We start from the raw sequence: 23,195 nt of genomic DNA, 5'->3' as shown, positions 1-23,195 counted from the left end.
TCTATTGCTAACAGCTGGGTGTAGGAATAGTCAGTCCCTTAAAGTATACCTATAATGGTATCAACTGAAGACATCCGTAGACGTGCATTTACCTCTGTAGCTAACAGAGGTTCTAGGAATGGTTAATCCCGCAAAGTATCCTTTGGAACGAGGATACAAAGTCCAATCTATCTCGTCGATTATGTGATTGTATCACAAAATAAAGATAAGAAGGAGAATTATATAACAGTATCTACACATATAATATGTAATAGTAACTCATCATATAACATTTATGTAAAAGTATTCATGTAAAAGAATCCATGTAAACGTACTCATGTAAGCGAATCTATGTAAACATAGTCATGTAAGCGTATCTATGTAAAAGTATTCATGTAATAGTATTCTTGTAAACGTACTCATGTAAGCGTATCTATGTAAATGTACTCATGTAACATGTAATGTACTAGTATAGACTCATGAATGAACTGACTCTTGTGTGATTCCCTGTACTTGGAATAGTAAGTGGTATCTCCTAACTATACCTATAATAGTTACTAACCATGTACGTGTATAACCTGAGGTATGCCTTTGCTACGCAAAGGTACTGAACTGACTGAGGAAACTTTATGTCTCTATATGTATACATGATATATAACTGATAGTTAAACGACCTTCCGACGGATACCCGATACCCTACCAGACCACATCCCAACGGGGAAAAGGAAATAAAGCGGGTTAGCCTTCCTAAGTCCTTTAAACATTATTTATATAACTATACATATACAGACATGCAATTGACAATATAAAAGCATATAAGGAGTTTTATAAAACCTTTGAAAAAGATTAATACCTAAGAGAAGATCGACTTGATGTCAGTTTATAAAACGGTTTGAAAGTATTTGTTTGACACTCAATGTAACAGGGTTTTGAAATGAACATACAGTGTTTAATAAACAGTTTAATGAAGTGTTTTAAACACCTAAAAAATTTTAAGATAAACATTTGAAGAAATCTGATTGGTAAAACAGTTAACGTAAAGTAAAGCCATTTGCATGTTAATTATTAATCACTTGTGATTGACATAATAACTAAACATGATTCAACTTGTATTCCCCCCCCCCCATAAAGCATTTATAAACATTTAAAAGGTTAATTCAAGGGGTATGAACTCACCTGTAGATGGTGGTTTGGGTGAACTGGAGATGTTGGATTGCTAGGTGTCAAGTGAAGACTTGAACACACTCTATGATCCTAGTTAACATATAATATCACATATATGTATCCAATTAGTCTTTAAACAACTAATAAACAAAGTTAAGACACCCTAGGACATGATAAACACCTTATACAAGTGTTATAAGTCCTAAGGATTGCATCTAAGTGTTGTAGGGAAAGGCTAATGTGTTTGGGGTTCAAGGAAAACTCCATTAGGGAGTTTACGGTTTTGTGGTCACAACCAAAAGAGTTTACGGTCGTAAACCCTTGAGTTTACAGCCATAATCTCACACACTTATGACCATTTGTTGTTTTGAAGCCTAAAAATTCCCTAGAAGCTTTTCTACTTGAAGTATGTGACTAAGGAAGGAACTAGGGCACCATTTCACTCCTATTTGGAGTTTACGGTTGCTAAACCATTTTCCTTTGTGTTTACTATCGTAAACTCATAAGGTTTATGGTATTTTGGGGGTTTTCAATTCCTCGTTTCATCAAAGAATGGATCCAAGTTAGTTACTAAGGCATAGGAAGGAATATGGGTCTTTTATACATACGTTGGGGTGTTTACAGTTTTGGGAGATCCCCAAACCGTAAACACATATAAATGGGGTTTCTTGGTGATTTTTAGTGCTAAACACATCAAGGGAAGGTTCCATACTCATTTCTAAGCATAAGGAAAGAGTTGGAAGCACTTTGGCACCCAAATTAGGGTTTACGGTCCAAGAAGATCTTGGGCCGTAAACTCCTTTTTCTTTTGATTCATGAGTGTTTTCAATCATATCTAAGCATGTAATACACTTTAATACACTCTATGGTTGAAGTACTTACAATTTGGGACAAAAGATTGAAGATCCTTGGGAGAGAATCGGGCTTTTCTCTAGTTGAAATTGAAGAAATGAACTACAAATGGCTAAGTGCCTTTTATATACTCCGTTGAGTTTTTGGTCCAAAAATATCATTTGAGCCGTAAACTTCAAACTCTTGGAGTTTTGAAACTTATTAGATGCACAAAATACTCTAGGGCATCCTCTCTCCTGATATTTCCTAAAGTGTAAATCCTGAAATACTCAAACTTATTCTAGAAAGTCTGAAAATTAACAGCAACTGCTCTAACATCTATTGACCTGACATGTTTGTATAGAATAGAAATTTCGGGATGTCACATCATCCCCCTGTTAGAAGGAATTTCGTCCCGTAATTAGAATTTAAGTAAGGAAGTAGGCATGAATAATCGAGATAAGGAGGTGGGACAACTTCGTAATCGATTGGTTCTCATGCTCATAAGTGAAACCGGGTCCTCGGTTGGTATTCCAACGAACCATCACTAATGGGTGGCGGCATTGCTTCGTCCGCTTGACCACTCGGTTGAGGGTTACTACGGTTCTTCCACGAAGGCGAGGATCTCGTTGATCTCGATCTCGTCGAGTGGGATTATGAGAGTCCTGACGGAAAGGTACGTTTTCAATTTCGAGATGTGAAGGGTGAAATGCATGCTACTGAGTTTGTGGTGTAGGTTGGGTTTGTGAGTTACAAGACTGATTCTGGCAAGAATCTCGGAGGTCCTAACTATTTTGGATTTGGCTTACCACGCTTTCCGAAGCGTATCAAGCCTTCCCAGAGTGAGATTTCCAAAAGGATTTGGGCTCTCACCTGAAATTCCAAGGTTTCCTTCCTCTTGCTTGTCTTCCCAGTCAAGGGTCATTCCCTTCTGAGTCAAATTCATAAGACGTTTCGTAATCCGCGAGGAGTTCTGAATGAACTCTCGACAATAGGTCAGCGGGACCTAGAATTCGGCGAATTCCTGTCGGCGTCTTTGGTGCTGAAAAATTCTCAGCGGTTTTGATTTTCAGCAGGGTCCTCAAGAATTCCCACATTACTGGTAATGTGTCTTAGGAATTCGACTCTTCAAATCTAAAACTCGTATTTAGATAACTTTATGTAAAGCTTCTCTGATCGAAATGTTTCAAAGGTTTGTTGTAGATGCTCTTTATGATTTCCTTCTTACTATGAGAGTAGATAAGTAAGTTATTTATTGTCACACCCCAAAACCAAGAACGGCGGAAACGTTCTGGGGCGGAGGACGTCATGTTTAATATCAACAACAATGTAAAGTAGTAAACAAGCAACAACATCATCCATTGCATTAATAAAATAATTATTATACAATTGTATTCTGTCAAATTTTGATAAACACTAAAGCATAAATCAAAATGAAAGATAAGTCTTGAATAAGCTTCATCTTCCTTTCTCCTTGCATCGGTACCTGTCTATGATGACCTGAGGATACAAGTAATTTTGAAAACGAGTATCAGCTATAAGCTGGTGAGATCATAAGTATTAATGTGTCTTAATTTGTGAAAAACTTATAATTTCTAAGACTAGACATTGCTTTGAAAGAAAGCTAGTTTAAGTATGAAAATGTTTGTAACTCAACTGAAAATGTTTGAAAATCCCTAGAAATCCCTATGATTCCTATTAGTAACAAAAGGAGCCTTCTACCAAGACTTAACTGTTCTGGGTGTAGTCTTCTACCAAGACCTAACTGTTCTGAATGTAGTCTTTTACCAAGACCCAACTGTTCTGAATGTAGTCTTCTACCAAGACCCAACTGTTCTGAATATTACCCTTTTGTACTAGGGTAACTATCAATGTTAACTTTAAGCCATCTGTAGATGTACTCTTACCTCTGTTGCGAGCAGCTGGGTATAGGAATAGTCAATCCCTTAATTGTGCACCTGTAATGGTACCAACCGTTTGACATCCGTGGATGTACTTTTACCTCTGTAGCTAACAGAGATTCTAGGAATGGTCAATCCCTCAATACGTATCCTTGGGTACTAGGATAATAATCCATTCTATCTCGTCGATTATGTGATTTTATCACAAGGTAAAGATAAGAACACGGATTTGATAACAGAGTCGATACATATAAAATGCAATAGGACTCCTACTGATATATCAATGCACAAGTACTCCTATAAGTATAATAATGTAAATATTATAGTAGAGTACGGTAAAGTTCTACGTGTGCTGGCTAGAATGTGTGTTCTCCCTATCTAGTAAGTATTGTTACGTAAGCGTTCTAGTATATATGTATATGTATTGTTTCTAGTATATCTGTATATGTATTGTTTCTAGTATAACTCTATATGTATTGTATAGCAATGTTCTAGAAAGTATTGACTCATGAATGAACTGACTCATTGTATGATATCGCGTTCTAATAATGGTTCTAGTATCTTCCTGAACTACCCATATGGTAGCTTACTAGTAATCTAAGTAGTACGTATGGACGTGGATGTATACCCTTGCTACCTAAGGGCATAGGATGAACTGGAAGGACCCTTTATGACTATATATGTACACATGATATATAAAAAATCTTTAAACGACCTTCGGACGAATACCCAATGTCCCACCAGACCACATCTCAAGGCGCGAAAAGGAAATAGGGTGGATAGTCTTCCTAAGTCTTTTAAACATTCCTTATATAACTATACATATAGAGGCATGCAATTTATAATAAAATAAAAGCATAAGTAAGTTTTGTAAAACATTTGAAATAGGAATATTATTTTAAGAGAAGATCGACTTGATGTCAATCCATAAAGCAATTTGAAGGAATAAGTATAATAAAACAGTTTTGAGTATAAAGAACATTTGTTTGATAAAACGGTATAAGTACAAAGAACACTTGTTTGAAAACACAGTTGTAAATGAGTTTGAAATATGATGACAGGGTAAGAAGTACAGTGTAATAAGTAGTTGAAAACATATAAAATGTTTATAAAAATCTTTTGAAGGAAAACTATTTGGTAAAACGGCTAATGAATAGCCAAATCTTTTGAATGCTGTATATTAATCACATGTGATTGATGTAATAAGTAATATAATCCAACTTACTAATCACATGTGATTGACATAATAAGTAGCATGATTCTACTTGTATCCCCCCCCCCCCATAAAACATTTGAAATAGTTTAAAACATTAGTTAAGGGGTATGAACTCACCTGCAGTATGTGACTGGAAATGAACGGGCTGTTATCGTACGGAAGGATCGGACAAGTGCTTGGTGTCAAGTGATGACTTAGACACACACAATGATCCTAATTACATATGAAGACATATGTATATAAATAATTAGTGATTATAACACTAATTATACAAGTAACAACATTTAAGCGCGAGGACAACACTTTTGGTCAAGTGCTAGGAGGCAAATGGGTTGCAATAAAGGAGTGCAATGCCCCTAATGGAAGTTTAAGGTCAAAAGACCATAATCATTAGAGTTTACGGCCCAGGGGAGTAGGCTCCTGGCCGTAAACTCTCAAACAAGCCATGAAATGGAGTTTAGAAGTACTACAACTTTAGAGGGGAAATGCTTCAAGGCTAGGCAAGAGTTTAAGGCACCATATTGACTCCTAGGGGGAGTTTACGGCCCAAAGACCCTTTTCCCTTGGAGTTTACGGCCGTAAACTCCCTTGGGAGGGTTCTTGTTGTCTTTTCAAGTGGCTAACAATTCTAGGAACAAGTCTAGGCTTCAATACTTGGATTAAGGGAGGTTTAAGGCACTAAATGGGACCATTTGATGGAGTTTACGGCCATAGAACTCTTTGGGCCGTAAACTCCCTCACACATGAGGTCCTAAGAATTTTAACTAGTCCATATCTCCTCTAAGTACTTGCCCTAAAAGTTTCTTGGCTTAAGGAAGTGTCTAGGGTGTCCTTTGACCCCATTAAAGGAGTTTACGGCCCAAGAAATACTCTTGGCCGTAAACTCTCAAACACTTATGCTTTTTATGTGTTTTCTAGGTCTTAAACACATTAAGGTACATGCCAAAAATGAATACTAAGCCCTAGGAAGAGTTTGAAGGGGTTTTGGCCCTAAATCTTGGAGTTTACGGCCTAAGGAGCATCTTGGCCGTAAACTCCCTTCCAAAGTGGGTTTCTAATTGTTTTGTTGGTCTAGAACACTTGCTTAAGGCTTCTAGGTTCTTGTTCTAAGGCTAAAGGATCACTAGGCACTCATTTGTGCCCTTTACTTGGAGTTTACGGCCCAAGAGGTGGTTCCTTGGCCGTAAACTCCTCAAACTACTTGTTTTTGATTTGCTTCTAGCCTCATATGATCATACACTAAGTCCTTAGTTAGTTGCCTAACACGGAAATGGGACTATGTGGCCTTTAGGCTTGATTTTGGAGTTTACTTCCCAAGAACGTTCTTGGGCGGTAAACTCCCGGATCTAGTGTTTTGGACATGTAAACAATGTTATAAAGCATATAACAAGTATTAAAACACATTTAAGGAAGTAGACTCACAATCTGGGATGAAAACTTGAAGATCCGTGAGAGAGTATTGGCTTTTCTCTAAATGGAAATCAAATAATGAACCAATTTGGTTCAGAATTCTATTTATAGTCCAGAGATTTTTGGCAGAAAATATTTCTATTCTCGGAGTGGATTCTAATGACCTAGAGTAATGGAATTACAGTGTTGCACAAAATCCTAATGCACCCACTCTCCTAATAACTCCTTAGGTGTAAAACTCTAAAACTGCCAACTTACTCCAAAAGTTTGAATTCTCACTGTAACTGCTCTACTTCTATTGGATTGAAATGGTTTGATTTGAATGGAAAATTTCGGGTTGTCACATTTATAAAGACAATGACGAACTGGTCCAAAATAAGAATGGCGTACTCTATTCATTAAGTTCATCAATACTACAGGCGTATTGGTCCTAGCCGAGGGGTATCACTACGGGCTCGTAGTGTCCGCATCGAGTTTGGAAGATTGTCCTCAGAACATCCTTCACTAACACTCGCAACTGGTGATATTCGGATCTTAGGTCCATTTCTGAAAGGTACATCGTTCCTTGCGGTTGGTCAACCGACTCATCTATGCCAGGCAGAGGGTAATGATTTCTAATGGAAGTCCTGTTGAGGTCTCTGAAGATGAGGTACTTCTGGCATGAGTACTTCGGAGTTCTGAAATGATGGCTTAGCTAGAAAGTCAATTTCGGAGAAAGAGATGTATGCACGAAACTAATAGTGTGAAGCTCGAATTGACTCAAGTTGCATGAATATCTCGGAATCATATGTAAACTAAAGACATTAGATTTGAACATAAGGCATTACAGACAAAACACCACAGTGCAACCTTTAACAGAGTTACATTACTTTAGAGTAACTACTGGAATATTGCTGCGAACAAAGTATACTACAAAAGGCAAGTATACGCAGCACGAGGGTCCCTTAACTGACGGGATCTCGCAAAAGATAAGACTCCAGTTGCACTAGTTTTAAACACGTTTTAAAGCATACAAAACATTGATGATTGTAAGTGAACCTATACTATAGTAGGGTCCTCCGTCGCCTCTTTCCATTCTGAGGTCAAACCCCTCTGGATTCGCCGTTGTTTTTCTCTGCTAGGTAGTCCCTCTTGAAGTGTCCCATGACGCCACATAGATGGCATATTCGAGAGGTTTGGACATTGGTGGTTGAAGTAATGTGTTGGATCTGGGTCTTGCAGCAGCTGGTAGTATGTCCATTCTTGTTGCACTTAAAGCAGTGTAACGGACGACACATATCCAGATGATGAAAGCTACACTCATAGCATTTCGGTAGGCTTCCGGCATATTGTCTGGCTGGTGAAGGGACAATTGGGATACTAAAAGGAATGGTAGTAGGAGGTACAGATGTCGTAGCTGTGAAGGCCGTTACCGGTGGTTGTTTCTTGTTCGCCCCTTGAAGCGATTTGTCCTTAGTTTTAGCCCAAAACTTCCGTTTGTTACTCTTGGTCTTGGAACTCAAGGTGTCGTGGTAGTTTGTTGCTCGTTGAGGTACTTGATTGTTACCTGGATTGGAATTATTGTTAACAACCCCGCTAACATTCGCGTTGTTAGCATTAAGGTGGGTCAGAATAGCTGACACGGCAGCCGAGACTGCAGGTTGAAAGGTAGCTGCATCAATCTGAAGAGTTGGTGTTTGGTTGATGGGTTGATCGTTTTTCTTTGGCGAGATCATTCTGTTTCACAGAAAGAAAATGAATTTGTGAGCGAGCATGGTTAAACCTAGACGTAGTTCGACCATTTATGTAAAGAATAGAAGTATGTTCTCATGGGTTCGACCTACATCCCTATGATGCAGTCCTAGCAAAGAGTGGAAGTAAGTTCATACAATGGACTCAAGACGTTTGTCGTTCAAGCCGAGGCATCATTGGTTGGTGAATAACATGATCCAACCCTTGAAAGAGGCTTGAAAATGATTCTGGAGTTAAATTACTATAGTCCAAAGACTTTGACTAAAGCAAGTTTCAGATAGACTCCAATGAAGGTATGATGAAGGTTTTTGAACAGAGAGTGGCTTGAAATTTAGCCGTCTATCAATATCATCGATGTTTAAGATGTAATAAGTTTAGGAAAGTTTGACCTTATAGAAGATCTTACATCATATCCTGAGTAGCAAAGTTTTGGCTTCATAAAGGCCTAACTAAAAGTACCTACAGGTTAAGGCAGTTCCATAGAAAATGCCACCGAGGACATAGACAGGAACACGGTTCTTTAGAAAAAGAAGGAAAATAAATTATCTCCTACTGGTGACGATCATCCTTCTGGTGAACTCTTAGCTCAGCCAGTTGACGTTCCATATCAAGCAGGTGTCTTTCGTACACCCTCTGGTGTACTCAGAGTTTTATGACTTCGGCTCATGCTTCAGCTAGTGCTTGAAGCAGGGTTTCATGGTCTCTTTCAGATCTCTCACGAGCATCTTCCAGACGAATGGTCCTAAGGGTATGCATTCTCGCATTGGTGACCACTTCGGTGATCTGATGTAGGGTTGTCTTGCCTTGAATCTAATTTCGAGCCACTCTGCAGACCAAGATTGGCAAGATTTTGTCTGCTAAGCCCCCATTGCTCAGGTCATAAAAGCTTCGGTCACCATTAAATGGCATGGTCTGATCTTGCCCTTGGCTCCATGTTTCCAAGCATTCTACCCACGGACGCGTCGGGCCATGAAAAGTCGGACGAGGGTTAGGATTTGGAAAGGGAGCTGCCGGGGGTAGGTTCTCAACCTCGGGTTCAAAGTTATCATCATCCGCGAGGTCTTCATCATGGTGATCATTCAAAGGGATAGGATGATCATTCTCTGGTCCTTCTCCAAACCATCCAGAAATGACTTCGTTCGGAAGGTACGGGTTGTCGTGGGGATGGAGTCCAGCCATGTTATCTACGCGAGAATTGGGGTAAGGAAATAACTATTAGACGAACTATCTAGATAATTATTAGAAAATCTTCATTAGTTACATCGCTATTTGTAAAGTGCATACCAATCATATGTAATCAACACGGGATAGGCTTTCGAATAAGTGACCTTAACTCCAAATTCACAAGGAATAGGGGTAAAGCAAAAATTTCACCGATTCTAAGTCTATAACATCCTAGTTACATATAGCCTTAGTGTATCAACTTAGCAACTATCAACTTAGTAATGAAGATCCTTTTTAGTTCTTAAGTAAGTAATTATGGTAATACAAAACACCCCTATGGTATTTTAGACTTAGGTTCTGTTATAATTGGGGTAATGTTGGTAAGTTTTTAGACTTATTGCCATATCACAACCATTCTTGGGCATATGCTAATCACTCCTCGGACCAGCATAGTTGATTAGGTTATGCCACTTCCAAGACTGACCATACATCCCCAGGCTTACTTGTGATATTCAACAATCATAATACTTTCTTTCTTGTCGTTGTGACACGGATTTTAGTATGAATACAGGCACGTATACTTACTAAAATATTTTATTATTTAAAAGTATAAACTCTTAGTCAGAGTATTTTTAATCCCATTGTATTTATCGTTAGTATATCTTTTATGGGTTGATATACTTAATTCACTATAAACAATGCTCTGATACCAATCTGTCACACCCCAAAACCTAGAACGGCGGAAACGTTCTGGGGCGGAGGACGTCATGTAATGTATCACAACAATGTAAAGTAGTAAACAAGCAACAACATCATCCATTGCATTAATAGTATAATTTTAATTACAAGTGTGTTCTTTCATAATATAAGACAACATAATGAATCATCAAAATAAAAGACGAGTCTGAACTACTCCGTCTTCACAAAACCTGGTCGTCGTATTTGTCTATTTGTCACCTGAGAATACAAGTTATTTGAAAGCGAGTATCAGCCAAAAAGTTGGTGAATTCATAAGTATTAATGTGTCTTTCATTTGTAAAACTTGTAATGAAAGACTTGTCATTGTTCTGAAAGAAAGTTCGTATAAGTGTGGAAATGTTTGTAAGTAGGTGAAAGCGTTTGATAAACCCTAGAAATCCCTATGATTCCTATTAGTATAGATGAAATCGTCTACCAAGACCTAACTATTTTGAAAGTAGTCTTCTATCAAGACCCGACTGTTTTGAAAGTAGTCTTCTACCAAGACCCGACTGTTTTGAAAGTAGTCTTCTACCAAGACCCGATTGTTTTGAAAGTAGTCTTCTATCAAGACCCGACTGTACGACTATTATTATTAATATAAGAAATTGTATCCTTTGGAACTAGGATACATAAATATAATTCACCTCGTCGGTTATGTGAATGACTCACAAGATAAAGGTAATAATAATAGAGATAACTTAAGTATTATCCTTTTGTACTAGGATAACTAACAGTGTTAACTTAAGACATCCGTAGATGTACATTTACCTCTGTTGCTAACAGCTGGCTGTAGGAATAGTTAGTCCCTTAAAGTATACCTATAATGGTATCAACCGAAGACATCCATACACGTGCATTTACCTCTGTAGCTAACAAAGGTTCTAGGAATGGTTAATCCCGTAAAGTATCCTTTGGAACGAGGATATAAAGTCCAATCTATCTCGTCGATTATGTGATTATATCACAAAATAAAGATAAGAAGGAGAATTATATAACAGTATCTACACATATAATATGTAATAGTAACTCATCATATAGCATTTACATAAAATTATTCATGTAAAAGTATCCATGTAAACGTAGTCATGTAAGCGTATCTATGTAAACGTACTCATGTAAGCATATCTATGTAAACGTATTCATGTAAAAGTATCCATGTAAACATACTCATGTAAGCGTATCTATGTAAACGTACTCATGTAACATGTAATGTACTAGTATAGACTCATGAATGAACTGACTCTTGTGTGATTCCCTGTATTTGGAATGGTATGTGGTATCTCATAACTATACCTATAATAGTTACTAACCATGTACGTGTATTACCTGAAGTATGCCTTTGCTACGCAAAGGTACTGAACTGAGTGAGGAAACTTTTATGTCTCTATATGTATACATGATATATAACTGATAGTTAAACGACCTTCAGAAGAATACCCAATACCCTACCAGACCACATCCCAACGGGGAAAAGGAAATAAAGTGGGTTAGCCTTCCTAAGTCCTTTAAACATTATTTATATAACTATACATATACAGGCATGCAATTGATAATATAAAAGCATATAAGAAGTTTTATAAAACCTTTGAAAAAGATTAATACCTAAGAGAAGATCGACTTGATGTCAGTTTATAAAACGGTTTGAAAGTATTTGTTTGACACTCAATGTAACAGGGTTTTGAAATGAACATACAGTGTTTAATAAACAGATTAATGAAGTGTTTTAAACACCTAAAAACGTTTAAGATAAACATTTGAAGAAATCTGATTGGTAAAACAGTTAACGTAAAGTAAAGCCATTTGCATGTTAATTATTAATCACTTGTGATTGATATAATCACTAAACATGATTCAACTTGTATATTCTAGTAATAGATTCGAGTAGGCTCTGATACCAATTGTTGGTTATTTTCATAACCAAAACGTTAAACACAAAAGCATAATATGAAGATCTTTAATCCCGAATCTGATCAAAAGAAATCTTAGACATGAAAGAACGATTATATACCTGATTTCATTATGATCTTCGGATCTGAAGAACTAGAGTTGTGTTTTCCAGTTGATCTCAAAAGCTCTCTCTAAGATCCATCAGCAAACCCTAAACAAATTTACTTGTATGTATTTTTGTGTATTGTAAATCTGTTTTTCATCACGTATTTATATAGATGGAGATATAACCGAATGTGAGAGATATTAGGGATTTAGGAGATCTTGAGTCAAACCGGAAACTCAACCCACAAGATAAACATGGTAAGTGCATATCTTTATTTATTAATAAAATCGGTCCATCAACAATTTTATATAATTTGCATAATAATATAAAATTAATAATAACATTATTTATATACATTTATTAGTGGTCCCAAAATATCCAACAGAGCCAAGTTACCACGACGTTTTTGCATGTCTATGTCACAAAAATAGAAGTGAGCGTTGTCTACACCGATTAGTCTTAATCACAAAAATATAGTGACTATACCGGTAACTAACAACGTATTCAAAGTATTAATATAAAAATAGAACATATCAAGTAAAAGTAGAATTTTGAAATCACGTTACTAGCTAATCATTTTTTCCCTTTCGACAAAAAACAATTATATGAATATTTTGCAAATGTATTAATTTTGCGAAACAACTTTAGAGAAAAGTGTAGCGAATATGCAAACATAGACTTTCGTGACCGAGATTCGGATGAATCGCCAAAATTGTATTAAAAAAGTTTTAGTCTAATGAAAATTTCATATTCCAATACTATTCCTTACTTCAAAGATTTTGGTTCAAAAGACACTCATGTAATAAAGTCATTTTGTTGAATTCTCTTGAATAAACAATAAACAACAAACCTAGGGATTTAAAAAAAAATTATAACTTATTTACTTATTAATTTTTTAAAATTTTAGTACGTTTAAAAAAAATATTTGTTATACTTTTTCTCTGTTTTTCATTTAATTTTCGAAAAAAAAAACGATTTTTTCAAAAAGCCAAAGTATATGGCTTTTCCATAAAGTCAATAAAGAGTTTGAAATGAATTCTCAAACATACCCCAAATGCATTGAACTATAAATGTTTATGGTTCAATAGATTTGTATATTATCATAACGCTTTTCATATAATTCTATCATTTTTTACAATATATTGAACTCTATACAATTCTATATAAGATACGTTTTAGAATTAAAAATATTTTATTTTTCATGTTGCAAAGTTCAATGACTATTCAATGATAGAGTAAAATCTACTAAATGTGAATTAGATATCACCTCATCCAGCTCTCTCATTAAACTATGGATTGTTGATGATCTAAATGATAGCGCAAAATGGAAGATATTGAACTAGAGTTTGTAACGGTAGAGTGTCAATCATAGAAGTTGATGTTAATATTTGTCAGATAATTAAATCGATGATGTTTGATTAAATGAAAGACGCTATCAAAAACTTTGAATCAAACAAATGAAGGGGGCATCAAACAATGCAAGGATATTATCAAACACTTGAAGAATATTATAAAGGAAATTATGTAGAAAAAGATATGAATTGAATAAGTGGAAAAGAGGATAAAGATAGAAAATGTGTAAAGAAAGCTAATATAGACATTGACAACTTATGTTAAGCGTTTCACTAAGGTGAATCATATATTTTGAAACGAAAATGATGTATGAAGAGGGTAAATACCTATATCATGATAAATATTTATAGTTCAAGAAATTTGATTAGTTAAAGAGATATTTATTTAGTTATAGTTAGAGATATATTTATTTATTTAGTTATTTTATAGAAAATGTATAATTATACCACAAAATATTGGTAAATTATAAGTATAATAATTAAATAAATATACATTTAAATAACATTAAACTATGCATCGTGGATACTCTAAATGATAGTGCACAATCGAAGATATTAATCTCGGGTTTGTAATGATAGAGTGTCAATCAAAGAAATTGATCTTAATATCTATGAGAAAAATATTTACTAATTATACATAATTAAATCGACAATGTTTTATTGAATGAAAGATGTTATCTAGAGCTTTGAATCAAACAAATAGAGGGGCATCAAACATTGCAAAGATATTATTGAACTAGTGAAAATATTGTAAAGAAAATTGGATAGAAAAATACATTAATCGAATAAGTTGAAAATATACCAAATATAGAAAATGGGTTAACAAAGCGAATATAGACATTGACTACTTCATTATACATAATTAAATCGACAATGTTTTATTGAATGAAAGATGCTATCTAGAGCTTTGAATCAAACAAATGGAGGGGCATCAAACATTGCAAGGATATTATTGAACTAGTGAAAAATATTGTAAAGGAAATTGGATAGAAAAATACATTAATCGAATAAGTTGAAAATATACCAAATATAGAAAATGGGTTAACAAAGCGAATATAGACATTGACTACTTCTCCTAAGTGTTTGACTATGGTGATGTATGAGGAGGGTAAAGTACTTTGTCATGATAAATATCTATAGTTTAAAAAATTTAATGAGTTAAAGTGTAATTTATTTAGTTATGATTAGAGAGATATTTATTTATTTAGTTATTTTGTACAAAATATAACATTCTAGCATAAAATATTGGTAAAATCATAAGTATAATATTTAAATAAATATATAAATAACATTAAACTATGTAGTGTGGATGCTTTAAATAACAGTCTAAATTCAAAAATAGTTTGTTCGGGTTTGTAACGATAGATTTACTAATAATAGAAGTCGACCATAATATCTGTGAGATAAATATTTTGTTCATTCAACATAATTAAATCAACGATGTTTGATTGAATAAAATACACTATCAACAGCTTCATATCTAACAAATAGACGGGCATCTAACATTGTAATGATATTGTCGAACACTTGGACTTTAGTGTAAAGGATATTGGAAAGAAAAAGACATGAGTTGAATAAGTTGAAAAGAGACTAAATATAGAAAATAGGTTAATAAAGCAAATATAGACATTGCCACCGTCTCTTAATAGTTTCACTATGGTGAATTAGGTATTTATAGAAGAAAATGATGTATGAGGAGGGTAAAACACTATATTATGATAATGTGACATCCTCTAATTCTTATAACCAATTAAAACTTTTCTTTACGCTTTAAAAATCATTTATTTTCATTTGCAGAAAATCTCAGTACAAAATATCATTTTGATTACAAATTCCAAAATGTTAAAACCCTAAAGATGTCATAATCAATATAGATACATAAGTTATATGTAAAAACCTGATGTTTCTAAATACTATTGTAGGCTGTCTCTTAATCACTCAAAATCCTAATGAAGTTTCAGTGGCGTAACTCTTGATACCTATGATGCATATGAACTGAGCGGTTCAGGTTGGAAAAACTTGGGGAGATACATAGGGATTTCAATCCTACGATATTGATATGATAATAGTCCATAATTATCATACCTACAAACCACCGTTACCAAACAATTAACCATTCCTACATATCTATTCCTACAAATCCTCACATATCCTAGACTATCCATTTCTATCAATCCTCACAAATCCTAGACTATCCATTTCTATCGACCCTCAAAGATCCTAAACAATGATTATCAAGGAGAAATTATCTCGCCAGATGAATCGTTGACTATATAGCTAGGGGCTTCCTTTATCGGTGTAAATCATAAAGGCTTATGGGCCATCAGAGTATTTGATGAATATTGTTTTCCAATTCATCTACGTCTGTGAGTAATGAGCTCAAAATAGCAACGTAATTCACAAGATTGTCTAGAATGATCAAGTGTATTCACTTACTCTAGGGGTGACCTGACATACCACTAATAGTTGTTTGATCAGGACCCACCATTTCTGGTCATTCCGTACGAAGCCACCGTACATCGACACTTGATACCGTCATGGAACAGAACTTTACTCTCCGTTACTAGGTTACATACATTCTCCTAATGTGACTATCTAATATCAAACTTAATTGAGTAATGTATCTCCCATGAGTCTAAGTTTATCCCTAGACTAGATTACAGCTTTTGTAACCAACCTTAAGACCAACTCTACTCTTGGGTCACACTAACCTAGTTCTAGTGTATTTATAATCCCTACATATCATTAGGTATTATTATTCTTTCATCTTCTTAGCAATGCTACTTTTAATATTATTATATGATGTTATCTATTTAATCCTAACATAAAATAGAACCATATCTGGTTCGCACAATATATATCCTAACATATAATCCACGCAACAAACACATAATTCATATACAAATTTCAACATATATTTAATATTTTAATTTAATACTCGTATTAAATCATCATGACTATGCACTCAGTTGATAAAATGGGTTATTGGCCGTTTCGGCAGCGCTTCGCTTCACACTTCCAACGAGACCTAGACGTATAATGTACTAAGCCTTAGTCTAGCTTCATAATCCTGGCGACTATAATAATTATACTTTAGATTCCTCCATAATCCCAATGTCTGCATCAGGATTTACCAAGTAAGGAATAATCATGTAGGATCATATCGGAGGTAGGTTCTATTTGGTATACGAAGTATATACTGTTTGGAAATCCCACTTTAAACACCTCACTAAATTCAGCCTACACATTACTCCTGTAAGTAGATCCATCAATATAATGAATTGGAATTACCAATAAATCTTATTTATAGGTGCATAATAACGACTTATGATCATAAATATAAGTCACATTGAAAGTGATAGAGTCTAGCTTAACTTACAGAGCTTTTAAGCAAAAACCAATAAAAACGCACAACATAATCTCGACACCGAAAGCTTCTGTTTGTCGAGCTCCTGGAGCTTTAAAGTTTCTACTAAAAATTCCCTAAAAGGTGGGAAGAAAGCCTGACATGAAACTAGAGAGATATGTGAAGATGTTGTGGGAAATGAGCAAATTTTGGCAGGTATATATAGGGAGAAAAGCACGGACGCGCTGTGCACACCAGCCTTATTGGCTCCACCTGCCTTGCGTCACGTGTCACTGCCCGATTACTCTGTGTCCATTCTTCTAGAACCTCGCCATGTGTCACCTTATTTTGGTGCCAAGTTTCCAAATATTTTGGTGTCACGTCACCTTGAATCTTGGAGGAAAGGAGCGGCCGACTTGCCTCGTGTTGCCTCCAGAGCATGCCAAGTCATTGGTGCGCGCCGCAAACTTCACGCGCGCATGATTTCCTATATTTTTAAAATGTCGTAACTTCTTCATAAGATCTTTGTTTTCGACTTTCTTTATATCCCCGGAAAGATCTCGACGAGATCTATTACTTTCATTTAGACGACGTCAACTAATTTTGAGTTTATTTTTAAAGCTATATTTTTAACAGGCTTAGATTGTTAAAGTTCGTTAAAAATTCATAACTTTCTCATATGATCTCCATTATCGACTGTCATTATATCGGCGAAACCATATGGATGAGATCTTTACTACTACGGATTTAGTTTAGACCTATTAGGCTAAAATGCAATTTATCAAAAATTCACTTTTTACGATACACATAGTCGTACCGATTTAATCGTGAAACTTTGAAGAAGCATAACTTCTTCATACGAAGTCGGATTTCAACGTTCTTTATATGTACGGAACCCATTTCACATACATTATAACTTTGGTTAAGGTTTTTTATCCTAAAAAATATTCTACCAAAAGTTCATTTTTTTATGCTTATCTATAAATTAACTAGCCTTAATCTGGACTAGCCCTAAATTGCGGGTGATACAGATAACCATACATATTTAATTATAGTCAGAGAGATATTTATTTATTTAGTTATTTTAAACATAATGTAACACTCTAGCCTAAAATATGGGTAAACTTACAAGTATACCATTCTAGCACAAAATTAAAGATATTTAACTCGGGTTTGTAATGGATACCTTATCAATAATAAAAGTTGATCTTAATATCCATGAGATAAATATTTTGCTCAATGTAGATAATTAAATCAACAATGTTTGATTGAATGAAAGCTACTCTCAAGAGTTTCGAATATAACAAATGGACGGGCACCTAACATTACAATCATATTACCGAACACTTGGGCTATATTGTAATGGAACATAGAAAGAAAAAGACATGAATTTAATAAGTTGAAAAGAGACTAAATATAGAAAATGAATTAGCAAAGCGAATATAGACCTTGACAACTTCTCTTAAGAGTTTCATTATCGTGATATAGGTATTTAGAGAAGAAAATGATGTATGAGGAGGGAAAAGTACTATATTATGATAAATATCCATAGTTTTAAGAAATTTAATTAGTTAAAAGAGATATTTATTTATTTAGTTATTTTGTAATTCTAGCATAAAATATTTGTACAATTATAAGTATAATATTTAAATAAATATTAAAATAACTTTAAGCTGTGTACTATGGATGCTCTGAATAACAATGCATAATCGAAGATATTTAACTCGAGTTTGTAGCGGTAAGATATCAATAATAGTAGTTGATCTTAATATCCATGAGATAAATATTTTTCTCATTCAACATAATTAAGTCGATGATGTTCTATGAAGAGATTCAAATCAACCAAATGTACAAATATCAAACATTGCAATGTTACTATCGAAAACTTGGACTATATTGTAAATGAAATTGGAATGAAAAAAGACATGAATTAAATAAGTTCAAAAGAGACTAAAGATATAAAATAGGTAAAAAAATCTAATATAGACATTCACAAATTCTCTTAACACTTTCACTATGACGATTTAAATATTTAGAGAAGAAAAGGATGTACAAGGAGGGAAAAACACTATACCATGATTAATATCCATAGTTCAAGAAATTTAATCGGTTAAAGAGATACTTATTTAGTTATAATTAGAATAATATTTATTTATTTATTTATTTATTTATTTAGGTCATGTTTGTTAAACATCTCTCCAAACCCATAAAGATCTTTCTGGCTAAATGGACCGGAAATATATTTGATTTGCACAAAAAAATTCATCTTTCCCGGTTAGATGATTCTTTCTCAGAAAGCCACAAACCTAAGTCTGGATGAAAAAGAAACACACATTGGAAAATTATCCCCTAACAAAAAAAGAAATGTGTACATTGCCTCCTTCCGCCTTCATCGTCTTCCCTTTGGCGATCAAGAGCGCTTCTCTTCTCCGACCATCCTCCCCCCGCTAAGCAGCCTCTTTCGTCACCAGCTTCGCCCACAGGTAAAGATCGTCACTTTCGTTTTTTTCTTCCGTTTTTCTTCTAATTGGATTAAAATAAAAATCTTTAATTTGTTTCAATTGTATGTTAAAATCTGATTTTTGTTCATCTTTCTTTCGTCTGATTTTCGTGCATAGGAGGAGAACATACATTCTGATTGTTTTTAATCTTTTTCAACTTTCTTTCTTCGTTCCTCATCAGTTTCTAATTGGATTAAAATCAGAATCTCTGATTTGTTTCGATTGTATGTTTCATCTATGTCATCTTTCTTTCTTCTCATTTGTATGTTTCATCAGTTTTGATTGTATGTTAAAATCTTATTTTCATTCATCTTTTTGTTTCTATAATTGTTTTTTCGGTTATTGAAGCGTACATACATGTTGTGGGTTGTTCAAACATGCTGATTTTCGAAATCAATGCTGAATTTATGAAAAATACATGATTACTTTCGTGTGTGTGTGTGTGTATATATATATATATACATATATATATATATATATATATATATATATATATATATATATGTGTGTGTGTATGTGTGTGTGTGTGTGTTGTTTTTTCTATATATATGCTGTACATATGATGTTTTTTGAACAACGAGGTAATATGGTCATCTTTCATCATTTAGTACAGTCAGAAAGATGTATAATCAAACACCATGGTTACTTTCCTAGTCAGAAAACTTTCCCAGACAGCATTTTCCCATACAACAACTATCAAACGGGATCTTCGTTATTTTATACAAAATATAACATTCTAGCATAAAATATTTGTAAACTCATAAGTATACTATTTAAACAATATATAAATAACATTAAACTATGTAGTTTCGATGCTCTAAATACTAGTACAAAATTGAAGATATTTAACCCAATTTTTTAACGATAGAGTATCAATGAACACCTCTAATGAAACCCTAGCCTCCAATTAAGTGTTTGCAACTCATACCCTCTCCTAAATACATTCTAATACTCACTTAATGTGCTCTAAAAGGAAGAAGAACAATAAAGATTAGTATTTAAAGCTATGCATTTGAAGTGTTCAGCCTCCATTCACCATCTAGACCTTTGTAGGTCTTAAAAGTGTCACACCCCAAAACCGAGAACGGCGGAAACGTTTTGGGGCGGAGGACGTCATGTAATGTATCACAACAATGTAAAGTAGTAAACAAGCAACAACATCATCCATTGCATTAATAGTATAATTTTAATTACAATTGTGTTCTTTCATAATATAATACAACATAATGAATCATCAAAATAAAAGACGAGTCTGAACTGCTCCGTCTTCATAAAACCTGGTCGTCGTACCTGTCTATTTGTGACCTGAGAATACAAGTTATTTTGAAAGCGAGTATCAGCCAAAAAGCAGGTGAAATCATAAGTATTAATGTGTCTTTGATTTGTAAAACTTGTAATGAAAGACTTGACATTTTTCAGAAAGAAAGTTCGTATAAGTGTGGAAATGTTTGTAAGTAGGTGAAAGCGTTTGATAAACCCTAGAAATCCTTATGATTCCTATTAGTATAGATGAAATCTTCTACCAAGACCTAACTGTTTTGAAAGTAGTCTTCTATCAAGATCCGACTGTTTTGAAAGTAGTCTTCTAACAAGACCCGACTGTTTTGAAAGTAGTCTTCTACCAAGACACGACTGTACGACTATTATTATTAATATAAGAAACTGTATCCTTTGGAGCTAGGATACATAAATATAAATCACCTCGTCGGTTATGTGAATGACTCACAAGATAAGGGTAATAATAATATAAATAACTTAAGTATTATCCTTTTGTACTAGGTTAACTAACAGTGTTAACTTTAGACATCCGTAGATGTACATTTACCTCTGTTGCTAACAGCTGGGTGTAGGAATAGTTAGTCCCTTAAAGTATACCTATAATGGTATCAACCGAACACATCCGTAGACGTGCATTTACCTCTGTAGCTAACAGAGGTTCTAGGAATGGTTAATCCCGCAAAGTATCCTTTGGAACGAGGATACAAAGTCCAATCTATCTCGTCGATTATGTGATTGTATCACAAAATAAAGATAAGAAGGATAATTATATAACAGTATCTACACATATAATATGTAATAGTAACTCATCATATAACATTTACGTAAAAGTATTCATGTAAAAGTATCCATGTAAACGTACTCATGTAAGCGTATCTATGTAAACGTACTCATGTAAGCGTATCTATGTAAACGTATTCATGTAAAAGTATCCATGTAAACGTACTCATGTAAGCGTATCTATGTAAACGTACTCATGTAACATGTAATGTACTAGTATAGACTCATGAATGAACTGACTCTTGTGTGATTCCCTGTACTTGGAATAGTAAGTGGTATCTCCTAACTATACCCATAATAGTTACTAACCATGTACGTGTATAACCTGAAGTATGCCTTTGCTACGCAAAGGTACTGAACTGACTGAGGAAACTTTATGTCTCTATATGTATACATGATATATAACTGATAATTAAATGACCTTCGGACGGATACCCGATACCCTACCAGACCACATCCCAACGGGGAAAAGGAAATAAAGCGGGTTAGCCTTCCTAAGTCCTTTAAACATTATTTATATAACTATACATATACAGACATGCAATTGACAATATAAAAGCATATAAGGAGTTTTATAAAACCTTTGAAAAAGATTAATACCTAAGAGAAGATCGACTTGATGTCAGTTTATAAAACGGTTTGAAAGTATTTGTTTGACACTCAATGTAACAGGGTTTTGAAATGAACATACAATGTTTAATAAACAGTTTAATGAAGTGTTTTAAACACCTAAAAACTTTTAAGATAAACATTTGAAGAAATCTGATTGGTAAAACAGTTAACGTAAAGTAAAGCCATTTGCATGTTAATTATTAATCACTTGTGATTGACATAATAACTAAACATGATTCAACTTGTATTCCCCCCCCCCCCCATAAAGCATTTATAAACATTTAAAAGGTTAATTCAAGGGGTATGAACTCACCTGTAGATGGTGGTTTGGGTGAACTGGAGATGTTGGATTGCTAGGTGTCAAGTGAAGACTTGAACACACTCTATGATCCTAGTTAACATATAATATCACATATATGTATCCAATTAGTATTTAAACAACTAATAAACAAAGTTAAGACACCCTAGGACATGATAAACACCTTATACAAGTGTTATAAGTCCTAAGGATTGCATCTAAGTGTTGTAGGGAAAGGCTAATGTGTTTGGGGTTCAAGGAAAACTCCATTAGGGAGTTTATGGTTTTGTGGTCACAACCAAAAGAGTTTACGGTCGTAAACCCTTGAGTTTACGGCCATAATCTCACACACTTACGACCATTTGTTGTTTTTAAGCCTAAAAAGTCCCTAGAAGCTTTTCTACTTGAAGTATGTGACTAAGGAAGGAACTAGGGCACCATTTCACTCCTATTTGGAGTTTACGGTTGCTAAACCATTTTCCTTTGAGTTTACTATCATAAACTCATAAGGTTTATGGTATTTTGGGGGTTTTCAATTCCTCGTTTCATCAAAGAATGGATCCAAGTTAGTTACTAAGGCATAGGAAGGAATATGGGTCTTTTATACATACGTTGGGGTGTTTACAGTTTTGGGAGATCCCCAAACCGTAAACACATATAAATGGGGTTTCTTGGTGATTTTTAGTGCTAAAAACATCAAGGGAAGGTTCCATACTCATTTCTAAGCATAAGGAAAGAGTTGGAAGCACTTTGGCACCCAAATTAGGGTTTACGGTCCAAGAAGATCTTGGGCCGTAAACTCCTTTTTCTTTTGATTCATGAGTGTTTTCAATCATATCTAAGCATGTAATACACTTTAATACACTCCAGGGTTGAAGTACTTACAATTTGGGACAAA

This window comes from Lactuca sativa, chromosome 4 (assembly GCF_002870075.4).
Source record: "Lactuca sativa cultivar Salinas chromosome 4, Lsat_Salinas_v11, whole genome shotgun sequence".
NCBI lineage: Eukaryota > Viridiplantae > Streptophyta > Magnoliopsida > Asterales > Asteraceae > Lactuca > Lactuca sativa.
Note: the sequence above shows the minus strand (reverse complement) of the source record.